This window comes from Pleurodeles waltl, chromosome 6 (assembly GCF_031143425.1).
Source record: "Pleurodeles waltl isolate 20211129_DDA chromosome 6, aPleWal1.hap1.20221129, whole genome shotgun sequence".
NCBI lineage: Eukaryota > Metazoa > Chordata > Amphibia > Caudata > Salamandridae > Pleurodeles > Pleurodeles waltl.
The window spans coordinates 1,033,649,521-1,033,668,384 of NC_090445.1; positions in this window are offsets into that span (position 1 = coordinate 1,033,649,521).

Below are 18,864 nucleotides of genomic sequence, written 5' to 3' on the forward strand. Positions count from 1 at the left end.
CCATCCGATGCAGGGCTAGGGCAGTACGACTACCCGAACTTAGCCAGGACTCCGATGACCTGCAGGATGACTCACACACACCTTCCCCAAGTGGCAGATGCACTGGTATGCAGGAGACCCGGCCACAGCGAAGCACAACACCCCACAGGATGCCTACGTGTGCAGGCGCACAGGCTTTTGAAGCAGGTGAGGGACCATCAATGTTCGGTGGCCTGGAATCTGCTATGTTAAAGCAGCAGCACCTGCAAAACAAAAAAATCTCTGCTTTACAAAGGTAGATGCAGGCACACAATACAAACATGGGGGGGCTGCATCGCTACCTGGAGTGTCTCAATGCGAACCTCAATAAGCTGCATGAGGGACAGATCCAAGCATCTGAGAAAACCAGGGAGCTGACTAGTGCAGTGAGGGAACTGTGTCATGAGCTGTGCCACAACAGAGTTAGCCACTGCAGGCAGGAGAGACGTTTTATGGGGATGTTTGGCGTTTTTTGTTGCTCTGTCAATCGCCTGGCAAATTCAACAGCCCTCATATCGCGGTGTGCTGTGGCCATACAGGTGGAGGCAGCGCACAGCAGTAGGGATGTGGCACAAGGACGGGTGCAGATCACAAATGTGATAGACAATATGATGGGTAACCGCTCCGCCACACCAAGTGAACTGGGACTGGGGGACACTGAGGACACATCTAGCCTCAGCAGCTTAGCTGTGCCCACAACTGATGCTAGACGTTGCAGTGCCAGGCACAGCACTGTCACTGAGGCAGAAAACAGAGGTGCCAGTGAGACAACTGCGCACTCGAGTGGCTTGCGTGGCCGGAGGAAATGAGAGCATTGGCCACAGGGACTGTTAATGTTTGTGCCAAACAGGACACTATGAAGGAATAGTGAAACTCTGTTATCTGCTTTTGTTTATTGTTTCATTTACTTATTGTTGCTACCAGTGAAACTGATATTACCTGACATTAAGGTAATAAATGTACTTACTACCAGTACAATTGTAAGTGGATTTGTGTTGTTCATACTTACATCTGAAATAGTTGTGCGTGATGTCAGCACTCCTTTGCCTGCCCTCTGCTGCACTGGTCATGTCTGCTGGCTGTAGGGGTGGTATGGGATTGTCATCCTCATCAGATTCAGAATCACATATTTCCACAGGGATGCCCCTGGTGGTAGCTATATTGTGCAAGATTGCACAAGTAGCCACTATTCTACATGTTGTCTCTGGGCTGTACTGTAGTGCCCCTCCACTTTTGTGGAGGCACCGGAGGCGACTCTTCAGCAGCCCAAAGGTGCGCTCCACCACATTGCGGGTTGCCCTGTGTGCTGCATTGTATCTCCGTTCAGCAGGTGTTGTAGGATTAAGGTAGGGCGTCGTCATGTAGGTGCGCACTGCGTAGGCACTGTCTCCTGGAAGGAACAGAGGGTATATTGAGTAACTGAGCCATCTGACATCAGTGTACAGAGGGGCAATCCCTACTAGATATCCTTCACCAAACTCCCCAGCTAGCAGTCTTGTGTGAATCCCGCTGTGGCGAAAGATGTACGAATCATGTGTGCTCCCTGGGTAACTGGCCAAGAGATCAGTTATGATATAGGAGGCATTGCATATCACCTGTATGTTCATGGAATGTTGGTATTTACAGTTGTGGTACACATACTCTGTGGCTGATGGTGGACATATTGCAACATGTGTCCCATCTATGGCACCTAGGATGTGGGGGAACTGCGCTATCTGGTAAAACTCAATTTTTGTCTGCTGTATTTCATGTGGGGTGTGGGGGAATCGGATGTACTGATGTATTCTGCTCAGCATGGTGTTGATAAATGCATTGAAAAATCTGGAGAGGGTACTCTGTGATACTCCTCCAGCTGCTGCTATGACCCCTTGATAGCTCCCTGAGGCATGTAGGTGCAGGGAGCATAATACCTGCATATGGGTGAGTATGCTGTGAGTCCTATGTGTTGTACGCTGCAGTATGGGTTGTATCTCAGCTATCAGGTCAAGTGTCATGGCTGAGTTCAACCTGTACTTCTCAAATATTTCCTCCTCAGTCTGGTCAAAAAGTGTGATGCGTACTCTGAAAATGCACTCCTGTCTCCTCCTCCCTCTCCTCAAACCTGCCAAGATCCTCATTCTCCTCGCCATGAGTGCAGCCATTGTGGAAAAGGGTCTGAGGCATTCTGGACCTATTTATATAGGTTGCACCTGGTTACTACCTGGTTTCACTTAGTGGTATTTTGCATGTGCAAAATGCCATTCTGCGAAAAATCGCAATTTGCGATTTTTTGGTGCATCGAATTGCGACTTGGTTTTGCAAGTCTCATTTTGCATCTTGCAATTTCCTACTTGAAGCACCGAATCACTAATTGTGATTTGGTATTTCATGTCGCAAATAGCGAGAAGCAAAATGTGACTCGCAAAACCAAGTTGCAAGGCAAAAAATTGCTATTTTTGCGATTTTTTATTTTTGGTCTGTGAATGCCTTTCAAGCATCGCAGACCACGTTTTTGAATTCGCAAATGGCCAAATTTTGCGATTCGCACCATTTGCGAATGCAAAAACATTTGATACATCTGGCCCCAACTCTTGCTAAAAAGCATCTGGCAAAGCTTTTTGAAAGAGTAATAAGCTATACCCCCTTCCAAGAAGAGATCACAGTGGCAATTCGAAAGAAATGTATGAGAAAGAAAATCCTTGAAGAAAAAGTGAAAAATACTGACTGCTCTCTATTTCTCTCACAGAGAGCACACGCCCTAAAAAACATAATCCAAAACTCCAATACAACAGTATTTGTGGAAGTCTTATCCATGGAATTCATAGGGGGTTTATTTACAAGCCCCTGGCACCACCGGATTGTCACTTTCAGTGATGCTTTGGTGGCACTGTGCCCCTTTCCACATTTACAAGGTGGCGCTAAGCCACTTTGCGTGGCTTAAGGCCTCCTTGTAAATACGGACCACCCAATGCCATTTTCTGTGGTAGAGGGCGTGCAATGAGTGTTGTTGTGGGCGTTTCCATGCAACAGCCATTGCTGTTGACACTGCCCCAGATTTACAAGAAATCGTAAATCTGAGGTAGCGTAAAAAACTAACGCTACCCCAGGGGTGGCGTTAGAGTGGCGCAAGGAGGAGGAACACTTTTATTTTTCCTTTTTTTTTGCAAACACCATTATTGATTGTTTATGTGCAGGAAGGGAAACCTTCCTCCACATAAACAATCATTCTCTGTAAGTCAGACACCCTTGCAGTATGGTGCAAGTGTGCCCAAGTTGGCGCTAGGCAGTTAATTTTAGGGCCAGCACCAGGAGAGAGGACAGAAATGCACTGTATCTTGTAGATACAGTGCATTTCTGCCCTTTCCTGGTAGCGCAGGGCAGTGCAGCAAAACACTTATTGTGTCACCCTGCACCACAGGGGGCTTGTAAATAAGCTCCTAAATATCACTGCTAATGCCAGACCCTTGACCTAGACATTAACTCCATGGTTTAAGGATATTAGATATGCAGTAGCTCCCTCCTGATGAACATTTTCAATTCATATCTCTACCATATAATTTACCAGACTGTCTAGAAATAGGACAGGCATCTCCCTTTCTAAAATATCCAGTGGTAGATATAGAATATCTAAACAATTACTGATAACTGTCCAACCTATTTGGAGATAGTGAAAGTACTTGAAAACTGTGAATACGTTCAACTAAATCATTCCTGTGAGTAATTGGGTTAATACTTGTGCAGGATGCAAGACATGAGCAAATAACAGGTCCACAAATTTCATCTCAATGATTACCCAGTATTTAATTGTAACACTTGACTCTCTCAGGGTAACTAAGCAGGGCAGTCTAAGACCTACTCAGGGAAGGTGATGGGGGCTAGTGAATGGCTGGCACACAATAGGAACATTCAACAAATAGTTGTCCAATCAGTGTTTTTTTTTAGAAAGGGAATTTACATATATTACACACACACTACTGATACTAAATAATATGTATTAATATACATCAGGCAGGGGAACTACCTTTTGCAATATTATGAAATCACATTTCACCCCTAGTCGGTCATGATCCTCATAAACACAATACCTCCCCCATGCAACATCACAATATGAGGGTTTGTCATTGTAATTGCCTTGTGGTCACAACAATAAAATATAAGGCAAGACTATTGGCTTTGTCAAGGGCTCACCAAATTAAAATATAAGGCTGGGCTATTGGCTTTGTAAAGAGGTCATCATATCAATTTATAAGAAAGGCCTATTGACTTTATCAATGGGGTCATCACATTAATTAAAATATAAAGCAATACCCACTTCCTAGGATGTATCATTAAAGGCAATGGATTCACTAATCATGTTTAAATGCATTCATTATCAATAATCATTGCATTGCTCTCTAACAAAACTTATCAATAAAGCATTGGTATTGAGAATGACATTAAACTGTGCTAGAGTATTTCTTTTTACACTGCTCAGGCCAATGTAAAGCAGTCATATGACCAACCACAAGTGGCCCCAGCACTCCTAAGCCATTGAGCAAAAGCTACCACTCTGGAGTGGTTTGAAAATAATGAAAAACTCTTACGCCATAATGAGTTCAATTATCCAGTAGACTTATAGATAGTGTTTTGATTACTTTGCGGTGGGGACCGCAAGGATTAAAAAAACATTAAAAGAAGCCCTTGCCAGGCATTTGGGGAATTCCTTGTCCCAAAGCAGTGAATATTAGAACAGCGGGCTTTTCGCACTGTTCTGTCAAGGAGACTTCTCATTGAACCATATGTGCTTTTCTTTTTTCATTTTATGTTGAGGGTGACCGGCTCACCCAGGACTCTTAGATGCCAAAGTCACATTTGACCATGGGCAGCATTTGGGGCCTACATTTTCAGAAATGTGTTACAGGTTTTTCTGCACCTCTATTGTTGGTCCCTCTATTCTCTGGGTATGATTGGGGAGTAGGTCAACATGGTACCCCTCTTGAATCTGTCAACTTATATTTCACCAGCAATTTTAAAATTGAAGAAGCCCACCCTAAAAGGGATGCTGAATACAGCTTCAACAAGTTGTGGATTTTCAGAAAACTACACCAAGTTTTTTTTCTGAAAAATGTAATTTGCAATGCCTAATTGATCCCAAGAACTCAATGCATTGTGATACCAAAAATTAGCGACCTCTTAAAAGCTTATGCTTTCCCAACACTTCAGTTCTTCCCCTGAAATAACTAAGCCAAATGTAAAGTTGTCTTTCAATAAGAGAAATTCACCAGTCTGAGATGTTTAATTCCTTAACCCCTTCCCTGACAAGGACGTAAAGGTTAAAGGTTACGTCCGTGGCTGTGGCGCTCAGGAGAAGCGCTAGCGCTCCCACTGAGGGCCGCCACCCCACCCCACCAGGTCAGGGTTGGAAGGGGAATCGCTTTCACCTCCATTTCCACCCCGCCCCCCCATGACGTCAGTGCGCGATGGCACGCTGACATCATCAGAGGGTGCCAGACGCACTGGAAGCCAGTTGCTTCCAGCGCGTCTTCAGAGGAGGAGGTAAGTTTCTCTTCCGGCCGAGGTGGGATTGCTGCAAAAGAAGCATCAGGGGCAAGGAAAGGGTTTTCCTTTCCCTCAGTGTCTCGTTCAGCATTCCTCCTACCTAATTGCAATGCGATCAGGCAACAGGAATGCCAACTAGACACCAGGGACTTGTTTATGTGTGTGTGTTTATGTTTACTGTGTGGGGGGAGCGACCCCTTGGGCAAGGGTCGCTCCCCTTGGGGGGCCAATGTATTCATCACCATTTCTGCTCCCCTTGGGGCCAGATCAGCCTTTTATTCTTAGGCCGATCTTCCCCCAAGGGGGGCAGAAACCACTAGAAACCAAGGATTGTTTTTCTGTGTTTTGTTGTGGGGGGGGTGGCCCCCTGGGCAAGGGTCACCCCCAAAGGGCAAAAAGCATTATTGGGCAGTTCCGCCCTTGGGGGCAGATCCGCCTATTTGTTTTTAGGCCCATTGGGCAATTGTCACCCCCCAAAGGGGGTAATATATTCTATGCCATTTCTCCCCCCCTTGGAGGCAGATTAGCCTATTTGTTTAGGCCCATCTGCCCCGGGGGGGCAGAAGCCACCAAGACGCCAGGGATTTTTTTTCTTTCCATTGTTTTTTTATGTTGGGGGCGTCCCCTTTAGCAAGGCTCACCCCCAAAAGGGGCAAAGCACTGTTGGGTAGTTCTGCCTCCCTTGGGGGCAGATCGGCCTATTTTTCTTAGGTCCATCTGCCCCCAGGGGGGCAGAGAACACTAGACACCAGGGAAAATGTATAAATGTTATGTGGTGGGGTGTTTGGCAACTGGTGAAGTATTTGCATTTGTGATTATAACAGTTTATTTCTCCTTTTTGCTCTAGTTCAAAGCTTTTGCTTCCTTTGCTGTTGCTTGTTGCGGGTTTGGCAGTGGTTGTCCTGTGGTTTGAGTAGTTGCATGTTTTAGGTAAGTAAATAAATTTACTCCAAAGAAGTATTGTTACCATGCATGAATAACATGTTTGTACTTGGTGTACTAAATATAGGATTGTGTGTGAAATTATCCTTAGATTTATGCACAATGATATTTGTGTTATCTTATGTCTAATTTGCTTCTCTTTTTTCTTTTTAGTAGGATATCATTGGTAATGCTGTGGCTGTGCAGAGTAGTTGCTGGCGGGTCTAGCTTTTTCAGGCAGGTGAGTGGTATAGTTTTTGAGTTTATAACTCTTAGTGATAAAGCCACACTTTCTTTATCACTCATCTTATACAGTGCTGGTTGTTGGTGATGCATTTGTCCAGTTACTTTTCATTGGAAGGATCATGGCTAGCTGTAGGACGACAGCTCAGCAGGTTGTTGGTGTGCTTTTTGAGTCGTCTTCTGATCATGATTATGAGACTTACTCTGCATCTGAGGCAGAGGAGGAAGTGCAAGATTCTGGAAGTGAATTTTCTGTCAGAGAGGAATCGTCTGATGATGAAGCCACTCTCAGTGCTGATGAAGTGCCTTTTTCAGAGGAGGACACTGATATTGCAATGGTGCATAAGCCAGCGGTTGAAAGGCATCCCATTGGAAGACCTGACACAGTTGCCTGCCTTTACTGGTCTCCCAGGGTGTAGAGTAAATACAGAAAACCTTTTGCCTGTCAATTTCTTTGAGTTGTTTATGGACGATGTATTTTTGGAAGAGATTGTTGAGCAGACTAATTTGTATGCAGAGCAGTATTTGATGGACAATGCTGCCAGACTTAGGCCACACTCTAGAGCTAACCAGTGGATTCCCACACATCTGGAAGAGTTGAAAAAGTTCTTGGGTTTAACTTTTTTGATGGGGCTGATAAGGAAGCCATCACTGTCTTCATATTGGTCTACTAGTCCCTTGATGGCAACTGCTATATTTCCTGCAATCATGAGTCGTAACCGGAATGAGCTTCTTCTTTGGATGTTTCATTTTGTTGATAATGCTTTAGCCTTGCCACGAGATCATCCTGGTTCTGACCATCTTTTTAAGATTAGACCTGTCCTTGATCATTTTGTATATCAGTTTCAGAGATCTATGTTCCAGGCAAAGAAATATCTGTAGATGAGTCTTTGGTCCTGTTCAAGGGTCATTTGTTTTTTAGGCAGTACATTCCTAGCAAGAGGGCACAGTATGGTATTAAATTGTATATGCTGTCTGAAAGTAGTACAGGATATGTTTATAATTTCTGGGTCTACACTGGTAGGGATTCCAGTATTGACCCCCCTGGTTGTCTGCCCACTTTTGGAGTTAGTGAGAAAATTGTGTGGGAACTTGGTAGATGACTGTTTAACGAAGGTCACCATTTGTATGTAGATAACTTTTACATTGGAGTTCAGATATTCAAGGAATTGTTTAGAATGGACACTGTTACTTGTGGCACAATCCGCCCTAATCGGAAAGGCTATTTAAGAGAGCTTGAATGTAAAAAACGTGAGAAGGGACAGTGCAGTGCCTTGCGGAATGATGAGATGCTAGCTCTGAAATTTGTAGACAGGAGGGATGTGTATATGCTAACTAGCATCCATGATGAGAGTACTTCACCTGTGGGTGTTTGGGGACAAGTTGCTGAAGTGTGCAAACCTGTGTGCATTTTAGACTACAATAAGCACATGGGTAGTAGATCAGAGATTGAAACCTTACACTGCTGCTTGTTAGGCTTACATTTGGTATAAGAATATAGCGGTTCACCTGTTCCACTTGCCAACTTTTAATGCTTTTGTTGTGTTCAAGAATAGTTCTCCAGAGTCAAGGATGACATTTGTGAAATTTCAGGAGTCTGTCATAGCGAGCCTTGTTGTGCTGGAACAGCCAAGATTTCCTAGAGAAGCAGTGGTGGAGGATGTGGCTAGGTTGAAAGATGGTCACTTTGCTGAGCACATTCCTACCACAGCCAAAGAGGACTTTCCTGCTAAGAGATGTAGAGTCTGTGCTCGGAGAGGTATCAGGAAGGAAACTAGGATGTACTTCCCTGATTGTGCGTTGAAGCCTGGGCTGTGTGTGGGTGGCTGTTTCAGGAGCTACCACACACAGAATTATTGAGAAATACTGTGAGTGTAAACTGTTGTGTTATATTTTCATATGTTCAGTTTCACGGATGGCATTACTGTCATGTATTCATTTAGAGCTTTTGTGTTTGTAGTTTTGTACTTATTTATAATTAGTGTTTTCTTTGCGGTTTAAAAACAAAAAAAGTGATAGCGGTGTGTATGGACTGTGGAGTGGAGCTTGGCTGGCGGTGTGCATGAAGTGATGCTTGGCTGGTGGTGTGCGTGGAGTGGTGCTTGGTTGGTGTTGGGTGTGGCGTGGTGCTTGGCTGGCAGTGTGTGTGGAGTGGCGCTTGGCTGGCGGTGTGCATGAAGTGATGCTTGGCTGGCGGTGTGCGTGGAGTGGTGCTTTGCTGGTGGTGGGTGTGGAGTGGGGCTTGGCTGGCAGTGTGTGTGGAGTGGCACTTGGCTGGCAGTGTGTGTGGTGTGGCGCTTGGCTGGCGGTGTGTGTGAGGTGGCGCTCGGCTGACGGTGTGTGTGGAGTGGCGCTTGGCTTGCAGTGCCAGCCAATCGCCAGTTCACACACTCCCATCAGCTGGTGTGATTGCTGTATCAGGCATGTGGGCATATAAAAGTAATGGGCCCTTGACCGGCACTGTCTGTTGATGTGAGTGTTGTAATGTGCTGGACCCGCGGCTGGCGGCATGAATGGTCTTGTGCATGTCATGCATGAAAGGTGTGTGAATGGACTGTAAAGTGGTTGGTGCCTTGACGTGGCGTTACAGCTCACCAGCTGCGAGGCATTGGTTCAGTTTTTTGGCCTTTCAGTTATTAACAGTGCATTTCACTTTTGTGAAATCTCTTGTTAATAAAAGTTGATCTACTGAACCATTACTCACCCTCGTGCCAAATACAACCAGTATGCGTGATAAAAATGACAAAACCTGCTCTCCTGTAATCAGGTGTTGCAGCACACCCGTGACACACTAGGTGTCTCAGGTGGGACCCCGATGATGAAGCATGCCACCAACTTGATTGGTGGGTGAGGGATCATTTTAACATAACCTAAGTGCATTTCTTTTCACAAATTTAATGTTTGGAACATCACAGAAGTACATGGACACATAAAAATGATTGATGACAAAACTACCTGTGTTTGGGGGGGGCACCTATGTTTTGGTCCTGGTTGCGGCCTTCATCTAGGGAAACCTACCAAACCCAGACATTTTTTTAAACTAGACATCCCAAGGAGTCCAGGGAGGTGTGGCTTGTGTGAATTAGTGGATTCTTACACATTCTCCTCTGCAAAACACAACATTTGCTTAAAAAAGCATATTTTCCTCACTTTTCTTTGTAGGATCACCGCTCCAGCACAAATTTCCTACCACCCAGCATTCCCCTCAATCTCCCAAGTAAAATTATATCTCACTAGTGTGTGTCCTCAAAGCAGAGTCAGTCTAAAGATGTATAAAAGAAAAATATGTGCTTATCAAATCGCTGTGCTATTCCCTCAATCTCTACAGGTTTTTGGTCTTTTTCTGTTGCAGGCACCTGGGCCTCCCATCGGGAGACTTGGGGGAATGCTGGGTGGAAGGAAATTCATGGCTCTTCTCAGATTCCAGAACTTTCTGTCACCGAATTGTAAGGAAAAGGTGTTTTTTTGCCAAATTTTGAGGTTTGCACATGATTCTGGGTAATATAACCTGGTGGAAGCCCCACAAGTCACCCCATCTTAGATTCCCCTGGGTGTCTAGTTTTCAAAAATATACAGGTCTGGTAGGTTTCTCTAGGTGACAGCTGAGCTAGAGGCCAAAATCAACAGCTAGGCACTTTGCAAAAAACTGCTCTGTTTTCTTTGGGAAAATGTGAGGTGTCCACGTTGTGTTTTGGGGTATTTTCTGTGGCAGGCACTAGGCCTACCCACACAAGTGAGGTATCATTTTTATCGGGAGACGTAGGGGAACATTGGGTGGAAGGAAATTTGTAGCTCCTCTCAGATTCCAGAACTTTCTGTCACTGAAATGTGAGGAAAAAGTGTTTTTTTTTACACATTTTTAAAGGTTTGCATAGGATTCTGGATAGCAGAACCTGGTGGGAGCCCCACAGATCATCCCATATTGGATTCCTCTATGGGTCTACTTTTAAAAAATGCACAGGTTTGGCAGGTTTCCCTATGTGCCGGCTGAGCTAGAGGCCAAAATCCACAGCTAGCCATTTTGCAAAAAGCAGCTCTGTTTTCTTTGGGACAATGTGATGTGTCCTAGTTGTGTTTTGGGGCATTTCCTGTTGGGGGCACTAGGTCTACCCACACAAGTGAGGTATAATTTTTATCAGGAGACTTGGAGGAATGCTGGGTGGAAGGAAATTTGTGGCTCCTGTCAGATTCCAGAACTTTCTGTCAGCGAAATGTGAGGATTTTTTTTTTATTTTGGCCACATTTTGAGGTTTGCACAGAATTCCGGGTAACAGAACCTGGTGAGGGCCCCACAAGTCACCCCATCTTAGATTCCCATAGGCGTCTAGCTTTAAAAAATGCACAGGTTTGGTAGGTTTCCTTAGATGTGGGATGAGCTAAAGGCCAAAATCCACAGCTAGGCACTTTCCAAAAAATAGCTCTGTTTTGTATGGGAAAATGTGATGTGTCCACATTGTGTTTTGGGGCATTTCCTGTCGCGGGTGCTAGGCTTACCAACACAAGTGAATTACCATTTTTATCCGGAGACTTGGGGAATGTTGGGCCAAAAGAAAATTGTGGCTCCTCTCAGATTCCAGAACATTCTGTCACCAAAATGTGATGGAAAAGTGTTTTTTTTGGCTAAATTTTGAGGTTTGCACATGATTCTGGGTAACAGAACCTGGTGAGAGCCCCACAAGTCACCCCATCTTGGATTCCCCTAGGTGACTAGTGTTAAAAAATATACAGGTTTGATAGGTTTCTCTAGGTGCTAGCTGAGCTAGAGGCCAAAATCAACAGCTAGGCACTTTGCAAAAAACAGCTCTGTTTTCTTTGGGAAAATGTGAGGTGTCCACGTTGTGTTTTGGGGTATTTCCTTTCGCAGGCACTAGGCCTACCCACACAAGTGGGGTACCATTTTTATCGGGAGACTTGCGGGAACGCTGGGTTAAAGGAAATGTGTTGCTCCTCTCAGATTCCAGAACTTTCTATCACCGAAATGTGAGGAGAAAGTGTTTTTTTTTTACACATTTTTGAAGGTTTACACAGGACTCTGGGTAACAGAACCTGGTGTGAGTCCCACAAGTCACCTCATATTGGTTCCCTCTCTGGGTCTACTTTTCAGAATTGCACAGGTTTGGTAGTTTTCTCTAGGTGCCGGATGAGCTAGAGGCCAAAATCCACAGCGAGGCACTTTGCAAAAAACACATCATATTTCAATGTAAAAACGGGATGTGTCCATGTTGCGTTTCCTGTCGCAAGCATTAGGCCTACTGACGCAAGTGAGGTACCATTTTTATCAGGAGACTTGGGGGAACTCAGAATAGCAAAACAAGCGTTATTGCCCCTTGGCTTTCTCTATATTTTTTCCTTCCAAATGTAAGACAGTGTGTAAAAAAGATATCTATTTGAGAAATGCCCTGTAATTCACATGCTAGTATGGGCAGCCCGGCATTCGGAGAAGTGCAAATACCCACTGCTTCTCAACACCTTATCTTGTGCCCATTTTGGAAATACAAAGGTTTTCTTGATACCTATTTTTCACTCTTTATATTTCAGCAAATGAATTGCTGTAGACCTGGTATAGAATGAAAACCCATTGCAAGGTGCAGCTCAGATATTGTCTCTGGGTACCTAGGGTTCTTAATGAACCTACAAACCCTATATATCCCCATAACGAGAAGAGTCCAGCAGATGTAACGGTATATTGCTTTTAAAAATCAGGCATTGCAGGTAAAAGGTGCAGAGTAAACCGTGGAGAAAAATGACTGTTTTGGTCACCTCAATTTCAATATTTATTTTTTATTTTAGTTGTTATTTTCTGTAGGAAAACCTTGTCAGAGCTACACAAATGACCCCTTGCTGAATTCAGAAATGTTTAGCTTTCCAGGATTTTGGTTTCACACCCATTTCTGTCACTAAGGCGGTGATTCTAACCGCGACGGGCGGCGGTCGCCGCCCGCCATGCGGTTACCGCCAAATGAGACAAGACCGCTGCGGCCATTCTGGCTTTCCCGCTGTGCTGGCGGGCGACCGCCAAAAGGCCACCCGCCAGCACAGCGGGAAAGACCCAGCAACGATGAAGCCGGCTCCGAATGGAGCCGGCGGAGTTGCTGGAGTGCGACGGGTGCAGTAGCACCCGTCGCAAATTTCAGTGTCTGCTAGGCAGACACTGAAATTCCTTTTGGGGCCCTCTTACGGGGGCCCCTGCAGTGCCCATGCCATTGGCATGGGCACTGCAGGGGCCCCCAGGGGCCCCGCGGCACCCCCTACCGCCATCCTGTTCCTGCAGGATGGCGGTAGGGGGTGTCAGAATCCCCATGGCGGCGGAGCGCGCTCCGCCGCCATGGAGGACTCTCAAGGGCAGCGGAAAATCGACGGGACACCGCCGACTTTCCGTTTCTGGCCGTGGCTGAACCGCCGCGGTCAGAATGCCCAGCGGTGCACCGCCAGCCTGTTGGTGGTGCTACCGCGGTCATTCGCCCTGGCGGTTTTTACCGCCAGGGTTAGAATGACCCCCTAAATGTAAAGAGGCTGAAAGCAAACAAAATAGTAAAATCCCAAAATTGTGTTGAAAAATTGGGTTTTCTGATTCAAGTGTGCCTGTTTCTGAAAGCTGGGATGATGGTGATTTTAGCACCACAAATCCTTTGCTGATGCCTTTTTCGGGGAAAAACCACAAGCCTTCTTCTGCAGCCCATTTTCCCCATGTTTTTAAAAAAACTAAATTTTCCCTGTATTTTGGCTAATTTCTTGGTCTCCTTCAAGGGAACCCACAAAGTTTGGGTACCTCTAAAATCCCTAGGATGTAGGAAAAAAAGACACAAATTTGCCGTAGGTAGCTTATGTGGACAAAAACTTATGAGGGCCTAAGTGTGAACTGCTCCAAATAGCCAAAAAAAGTCTTGCCACCTGAGGGGGTAAAGGCCTGGCAGTGAAGGGGTTTAAAAGATTGTTTTTTCATCATATTAGGTTCTGTATCACCTTACACCAATTTTTCCAGTAGGTAAAATATTTTTATAAATACTTGCAAAGAAAAGCCAGTATCCTTCAACATGGAGTGGACTAAACAATAGTAAAAGAGCGGGGCAGAAAGAGTATTAGGTCTAACATTTCTGCCAAATAATATGATTACAGATTGTGAAGAGCAAGGCCACCATGTTCTTTTCCCAATTGAAAATTTGGAAAACTTAGCCAGCGCTGATGATTTTTACAGACAAACCTGTTTGCTAACATGTCAATATCTGGAATATATTTTTGAAATCTTATTCCAGACAGTTGAAAATAAAAAAATAAAAGGAGGCAAAACTGATATTTCAGTCAAGGCCACTCTGCCTCTAGTGGGTATTTAAGACCATTTGAGGAGAAGAGCACACACTTTGATTAGTGTGAACACATAGTTATGTTTATACAAATCTTCATAATTAGATGTAACATGAATTTTTTAAATTTCTAACTGGATGTAAGGGGTTATACTTATAGGCTAAGCCTAGAGTGATATCTGGGTGGAAACGTTGAAGAAGAACATTTCTGTTTTCCCTTAATTTATTTTGTATCACCCCATTGGGGTATATTTTGTTCTGAAATCAAGTAAGTTCTTGATATTACTCTTCTGTGCTTTCAGATAAATCACTAGATCATCTGTGTATAGCTTCAATTTAGGAATCCCGAGAAGAAGAGGAGAGATATTATCGTCCCCATTCATAGCAACGGCAAAAGGTTCAATAAAGAGAGTGAACACAGTGGGGACAGTAGACAACCTTGCCTAGTTCCCTTAAGTGATTCCAATTTGCCCACTTCCACAGAATGTATTATTAACTGTGCTCAGGCATACACATAAAGATCCTTCAGCATTGTCAAAAACCAAGGGGAAAGCAAAAAAAACACCAAATATGAAAAGTATCCTCCCTACTAATCACATCAAAGGTTTTTTCTGTGGCAAACATGTTGATTGCAAGATCCGTTTTACTCTGAGCCAAAAAATGTATACCCTAGATAAAATACTGAGTGCTAGTGAAGATTGATCCATTATCTAAACCCGCTCTAATCTTGATGAATCAGGGATGCAGCTACTGACACAACCCTAACTACTATCATTTTAATGTAAAGCTTGTAGTCTCAGTTTAAAAGAGTAATTGGGTAAAATGATCTAGGAAGGACTGCTGATCTATCTTTTTTCAAGATAATAATGACAATTGTCACTGAAAAAGAAGAGGGCTGGGGACCAACATCTAGGACTAAATTAAAAAGTGTAATCAATATTCCCCGTAATTGAGGGAAAAATATCTTATAAACTTCTATTTGGAGTCCATTGCTACAGATGGTTTTCCCACGCTCACAACTCTTTAAGCACAGCTTAATTTCCGCTACTCAAATTGGAACCAAAAGACCTGAGCTTTGGATACAAGACATCTTAGGAATTGTGAACTTTTGTAAAAAATAAGAGAACTTATTAGGATCCCTAGTATCATTTGCAATGTAAAGTGATGTGTGATGATCTAAAAAAAAAAAAAACTCTGTGTGTGATGTGACTCAAATACGAGCTGTTTAGTTAATGGGTCCTCAATCATTTTAACAAAGGTGGCATTGGTTTTAACCTGGACAAAGCATACTAGCAATCTGCCAGAATGTGCACTCTCTTCATAAAATGTATGTTTATATTCTAGTGTCTCAGCGGATCTTCTCACAAATGAAAAACTTTAATTTTTTGTTTTGACGAGTCCAGCTCCTGTAAATGGGTTCTGAAATCTGAGTTCCCAATACAGCTTACGGCATAAGTTACATGTTCAAAGTTCTCCTGAACTGTGGAGACCAAGTGCCTACTTTTTTCATTGTAGCTAAGAATGCCACTCACTGGCCTGTCAGAGCCACCTTGAAGATGTCCCAAACAATATGAAAAGAAGCAAAGGGCAAATTAATTTGAAAGAAGTTAATCAGAAATCCCCCATATTGATGTCGCCCTGTCAAGCTCTGATAACAGTGCTTTATCTAAACACCACCTTCTAACAGGGGAAAAACCTTGGTCCCACTTAAAATCCAGAGAAATCATTGTGTGATCGAAAAACAGTTCATATTAGTTGAAGACTTCAATCTCCCTAAAAGCTGGGAACCCAAAAAACCCAGGCTATGTCTAGCCATTTTACAAGTAAATTGTTGAAGGGGTGGGTATTGGAATCACCATGGATGTATGATATCAAATTCCACCTTAAAAATATCAATAAAATTTGCAATCTTGGGCTTAGCATGCCTTGCGTTCTTTCATAGTGTATCCAATTTTGGGCCTTGAAGCTAATTAAATTACCCTCCCAAAACAATATAGCCATTGAATTGTACTGCAAGGGGGTACACATGCAGTAGGGCTTAAATCTGGTCTGGGATTAGGCCATAGTAATTCACAAAATTAGAAACACCACATCACACCAGATACAGACCCAAAGCCACCTTAATAAAAGGTCATTAACTGAATTAATGATTACACTTTTAATGAATGCCTAAAAAAGATAGCCAGTCTCCTACAGCCAATGTTTACAGAGGCAAACTGAGATTTTGACATCAAATTATTCAGTAAATGTGTAGGATTATTGGATTTAAAATGAGTCTCTTTAAGAAATATAATGTCTGGGAAAAAGGTGGCCAACCAACACTTGGCAGTGTACAATATATGTATATTTTATTAGAGGAACACTTTATTAGCAGTTTACAGGCTAATATTACATGTGTTTTGCCTTGTACAGAGTAAAAACCAATAGAATTTGCATCATCAGAATCAGAGGAAATTGGAGCAAAACCCACCATGCAGTCTCCCTTTTTAATCCAGGATGGAGTAGATGACGGCTAGGTCACCAGTCCGTGATAGTCCCACCATTTCTTCCATGATTTATCATATTTGTAAGGGTAGCTCCGGGCCTCATAAATTGTTTCTTCCATTTTGTCACACCAATTCATCCCTTTAATCCACACCTTCACTGAAAGGGCTTAAGGGGAGGTCCAATTGTGAGGAATAACATGCTTAGCTAATAGCATGCCCATCTCCACCAGGGTCCTATCCTGCCTAGGCCCTCAAAACACATCCAAAATCCCAGGCAAATCAATTTTGGGATCAAGGTTTGTAGGCATGCCCAACACGGCAGACAACATGGGTTATCACAGCAGACCAAAATTTCTGTATCTCGGGTAGGCCCAGATGTAGAACTCCACATTGCCGGAGGAGTTTGTGGTATGTGGACGTAGAGTATCACATAGTTCTCAATTTCCACGATCAGGTACAGAGCAGAGTTAGTTTGCTTGCAGGAGATTTCATTTTGGCACTCTCTCATTAGTGCCACAATACTCTCGGGCCACTAGTGAGAACGTGTGAGGTTTTGCGTTTGCTTGTGCTGGTTCCAAACGTGTGCGCAAGACTGCCCATTTACCCATGTTGCTTTTGGCCGCAATGGCAGCCAAAACAGACCCAATCATGAGCCTGAATGCACCTGGAGTAGATTTTCTCTACAAGATACATCTAAATCTAGTCAAAAAGAGGTTTTTGAGTGGATTTTTTTCTACAATGGACCCTTCAAGTTATTGTTTAGTGTGAGAATCCTTTTCTTTTTTTTCATACACAACTCCAACTTCCTGTCCCTGTCCAGCAGGCTCCTCCCAGTGCTTTGCCTATCTTCTGACCATATTTCACTTGAATTTTGAGGTGGAAGGATCACTCTCTTTGTCTTCTGGATACACCTTTTGATTTAAGGACATTGTTTTTGTGAAATCACACAAGTAAGTTCCAAAACTGTTGAATAAGGTTGGTGTGTTTTGCTTAGGCATGCACCAGTATTTCTTTGTACTTTAATTTAATTGTAAAACTATATAGTGGTAGGTGGCCTGTAGTCTTAATATGGGCCTTGTTATTATTTATTTTGCATTTCACAAGGAAAATTGTTGATCAGCTCATTACCTTTTCTACATGCTGGTAACATTTGCAATATTATTTTACTACGTAGCCTAGATTTCCAAAGGGAGATCTACTCTGTAGGCTCAGTACTGGTAGTAATCAATTAATGAAATAAATGTTTCAGTGGTATATAATTTTAAAACTTAATTTAGGTTAGGGATGGCAATGGATTACATTTAAAAAGTTGGCCATCATTTATATTTTTTCTCAAAAAATGTATATGTTGTGGGATAATAGTTGATGGCATAGGAGGATGAGTACTGTTGTTGTAAAATGTTTATAGCTCAATATTTTGCATTGCTGAATTATTGTTAGAGTTTTTTTCAGTGTTACTACCATGCCTCCCTATGGCCAAGGTTTGTGTGTGTGTGTGTATGTATGCGTTTGTCATTATCCACCATTTGTCTTTGTTCTCCATGCCATGTGGCCAGGGGCCGTTTTGTGTAGTCTATTGCAATATACTTCCTTGTCCTCTTCCTTGTTCTCCATGCCTCCTTGTTTGCAGTTGTTGTTTGACCAGGTGCCTGGTGGCCATTTTGTGCATCCAGCTAGTGTGTCTTTGCCATAGGCTTGCATGTGTTCTTTGCTCTCCTTGCTACTTGTTGTTTGACGATGTGGCTGGTGACCATTTTGTGCATCTAGCCAGTGTCCCTTTGTCATAGGCTTACATGTATTCTGTGTTTGCCATACCTCCTTGCTCCTTGTTGTTTCACCATGTGGATAGCAGCCATTTTGCGCATCCAGCCAGTGTGTCTTTGCCATAGGCTTGCATGGGCTCTTCTTTGTTCCCCATGCCTCATTGCTTCTTGTTGTTGTTTGACCATGTGGCTGGCAGCCCTTTTGTACATCCAACCAGTATGTCTTTGCCATACGATTGAATGTGTTCTTTGTTCTACTTGCTCATTGTTGTTGTTGCTTGACCATGTGGCTGGTAGCCATTTTGTGCATCCAGACAGTGTCCTTTTGTCATAAGCTTGCCTGTGTTGTTTGTTTACTATGCCTCCTTGCTCCTTTCATGGGGCTGGGAGCCATTTTATGCATCCATCCAGTGTGTCTTTGCTGTTGACTTGCATGGCATCTTTTTGCTTCCCATGTCTCCATGCTCCTTGTTGTTGTTGTTTGACCATGTGTCTAGAGACCATTGTTTTGCATCCAGCCAGTGACCCTTTGCCATAGGCTTCCACATGTTCTTTGTTTCCCATGCCTCCTTGCTCCTTATTGGTCTTTTACTATATGGCTGGCAGTCATTTTGT